Here is a 3656-nt window from a genome sequence, read left to right as displayed (position 1 = left end):
GAAAGACAGAGAGAGAGACAGAGAGATAGAAAGCGAGAAATCACCCCCCAGGGGGGATGGCCATGTCACAATCCCTTCTCCTCCATTCTCCTCTTGGGAACTTAGGCACGCACACACACATGCCTGGCGTGAGTTTAAGTCACCAAGTCTGGGGCTTGAACCGTGGTTGATTACATGGGAGTTCAGCGACATAGCCGTTACGCTAACTGCTGGTCTCTATTGCTAAGTTTTTAAAATCTATTTTTTCTCAATAAATACTTGATCTATTTAGATTTTATAAAACTAAAAATTGGTAATACCCAAGTTATTCCTTAAAATTTATTTTTCTTTTTGTAGAGGTTTTTGCCTTAGGGCACATGTGATAGAGGGAGAGAGAGACCAAGATAGTGAGTGGGAAAGTGAGAAATCACCCCCAGGGGGGATAACCACACTGAAATCCCTTCTCTTCCATTCTTCTCCTGGGATCTTGGGTACCTGTGCATATGCACCCAGTGTGAGTTTCAAGCCATCAGGTCCAGGACTTGAACTGCAGTCAACCATGTGGGAGTCCAGTGACATAAGTGCTATGCTATCCGCTGGCCCCATTTCTTAAAAGTCTTTTTTAATAATGTGGCCAGCGAGTAGTGTGGAGGTTGAGGTGCTAAATCCCACATGTCTGACTGCACAGTGTGAGTCTAAATCTAGTGACTTGAAAAATCATGCCAAGTGCATGTGTGTGCATGTCCAAAATCCCAAGAGGAGAATGGAGGAGAAAGGATAGCAGTGGGGTCCGTCCCCTCTGAGGAGGCAGTTTCTCACTTTTCTTCTCTCTTTTTCTCTGGCTAGTGCAGTGTACACTTCCTATAGCAAAAAAAAAAAAAACAAAAAAAAAAAACAAAAAAAAAGGAAATAACTTCTTAAACATTGAATTGAATTATCAATTTTACTGATTTTTTTAAAAGCAAAAAAGAAAATTTCAACTCTGCAGTTACACTCGCTGTATTGCATGTGCATGATAACCAAGTGTGACTGGTGCTACTCTATTAGACAGGCTGGATCTGTACCTTCCTATATAACTGTCAGGAGAAGGAGTGCAGCAACTATTTCTCTGTTCTCTCTGACCCCAGAGAGCCTCCAGAAGAGTCCTCCTCATTTGGACAAAGAGTGGTAGATATTACGGGAACTATTAAAGATGGAACATGAAATCAATGCCCGTTTTTGTGAGGCTCTTGAAACTAGAGCTAATGTTGGAAATAGTCCTTGATCCCACAGCAAGAAGAAAGCTCCAGGATGATTGAGGCCTGATGAAAATTCAAGAGATTAATTTGGAACCAAATGGACTACATCATTCAGTCAGCTGAACTCTGTATAAAAGACTGAGTGAAGTCCATTCACCACAAAGTTTTCCAAATCTGTGGTTAGTAAGAAACAAGGAATATCCTTAGTTTTGAAACAGAGAATAAGAAGAGGAAATAAACTATGATTTTTTTTTTTAATCTCATTCTCAGAAAATAAAACCTAGAGAGCTTTAGAGACATATGGGTAAGCAGCTAATTCCGGGAAGGCAGCAGGAGTTGTTCCCTGGGACAGTGGTGAGATGCTACTTGAAATACTAACCTATTGTTATCCCTTCTCACAGGAGCTGGTGGGTGGAATTCAAAGAGAAAGCTGGTAAAGAGAAAGAGTTTCTAGCTGGGATAAATGAGAAAACATGCAACTTAGAAGAAAGGAGCCGAAAGAGGTCCTAATAATCCCTAGCGAATACATAATAAGTAAAATCACAGGGCAGCAATGTGAATATTTGACATGAAAGAGGCATTGTGATTTGGGGTAATAATATACAGTGTTTTTGTTTCACCGCCAAAACGGTCTAGTGTTAATAAACCTTTACAGGAAGTAATGAGGCTTAATAGCTAAAGGGAAACAATAGCAGTCACACTCCTTGATCCCTTTAAAATGATAACAGAAAGACAGATACTATCTTCTGATATTGCAGGGCACAGAATATAGTCCATTGAATATAGGCAACACTATGGGGATCAAATTAGAATTCTCCTCTTAGACATATTTATGACAACTTCAGAAAATGGGTAGTTAACATATATGTAAATTTCTGAGTTGAATATGCAAATTTATATTAGCTTTCATAGACTCTTACCATTTTAGATAGATCTTTTAACAAATGCTGAAGTTATTCTCAGTTGAATGCCTGGATGAGATACAGGCAAGACTCAATGATTTGCCCAAAACCAAACATGAAGTTAACAGCACAATTGAGACTAGAACTCAGATCTGAGTCTCCCATTTATCCCATGTTTTTCCCAGTAGAAAAAAAAATAGTTTTCTCAAGTAAATGTGTATTCATTTAAAGAGGTCAAAATCCAAATTTCTACCAGAATAGATTTGAAATTTGTCTGGTATTTACAGGAAATACCTATACTCCCAGGGTATTCCTAATATGTATTCCAGAAACATGACTGTAATATAAAAGTTGTCAGCTATTATCATATATATATATATAATGATTTTATGATCTGTTTTGATTACCGTACATAGTGTAGTGAAAAGAGATTATACTCTACCAGCTACTAACAGCAATCTCTCTGAAAGTCTTTCTTCACATTTAAGAGTTATTCTTCCAGAATGGTCTTTTTTGATTTCTTTTCTTGTCATACTTGTTACTTGCTAGTATACTATGTAATTTGCTTATTTATCATGTTATGGGTTATTATTTATATCCCTTAATTTAATTTTAAACTCTACAAGAAGAGTTATTTTCTGAGTGCTTGTACTAAGTACTATTCATATGAAATATTTGATCTGTATTCCCATTTTATCAAATGAAAAGTTGAAAAAGCACAATCATCTTCACAAGTTGTTCCAAACACATTCAGGAAATCTATGTATAGTTTGCTTTCCTTTTGTGGTGTATGCATATGTATGTGTGCATGTCTGGTGGTTTTTTTAAACAGTCTGGTTGAGTCATGATCCTCCAGCCTCAGCCTCCTGAGTGAGTGGAACCACAGGTGTATGCCACCATGACTGACTTGCAGAGTGCACCAGAAATTGAACCCAGGCTTCCCCTGTGGCCTCAGCCTTCCGAGTAGCAGAGACAACCATCTGTGCTACTGTGGCTGAACTTCTTTGTCCAATTTAATAAAAGAATGAGATTTCTTCTTATCAAAGTATTAAAGTTGAAGAACAGTTTCACCCTGTGGGAGTCTCAAGCCCTGTGTGAAGAAATTGGGGACCGAGGGAGACGATGATGCAGACAACCTTTTGTCTCTATCTTTCCTTAAGAATCCCTGACTCTATGGCAGAATAGCAAAGGGTCAGTTATTCTCATTAGCCTGAGAGGTGATGGGGCTTGAGGAAGAAGAGGGGAGGAAATCAAGAGTTTGAAACCAGGAGATAAGTGTTTGAAGGCGAGAGATTGGAAGTGAGGACTCCAGAGAAAGAGGCTTTAAGCTGCTGTGGTGTGTCAAGATGCAAGAGATGAAAGAAAATGAAAAAGGAGAATATCTGAAGACCTAGGGCTCTGGGTTATAAATAGAATCTTCTAAAATTTTCTGTGAGAGAGAAAAGATTGAAATTACTTTGTGTGGTTTACTTCCTTTATAAATTAGAGATAACTTCAGCAAGAAGGTAGTTAGAAAAAGTGAATTTTTCTTCCCTAC

The sequence above is a fragment of the Tupaia chinensis genome, unplaced genomic scaffold (assembly GCF_000334495.1).
Source record: "Tupaia chinensis unplaced genomic scaffold, TupChi_1.0 Scaffold000054_1, whole genome shotgun sequence".
NCBI classification, from domain to species: Eukaryota; Metazoa; Chordata; class Mammalia; order Scandentia; family Tupaiidae; genus Tupaia; species Tupaia belangeri.
Note: the sequence above shows the minus strand (reverse complement) of the source record.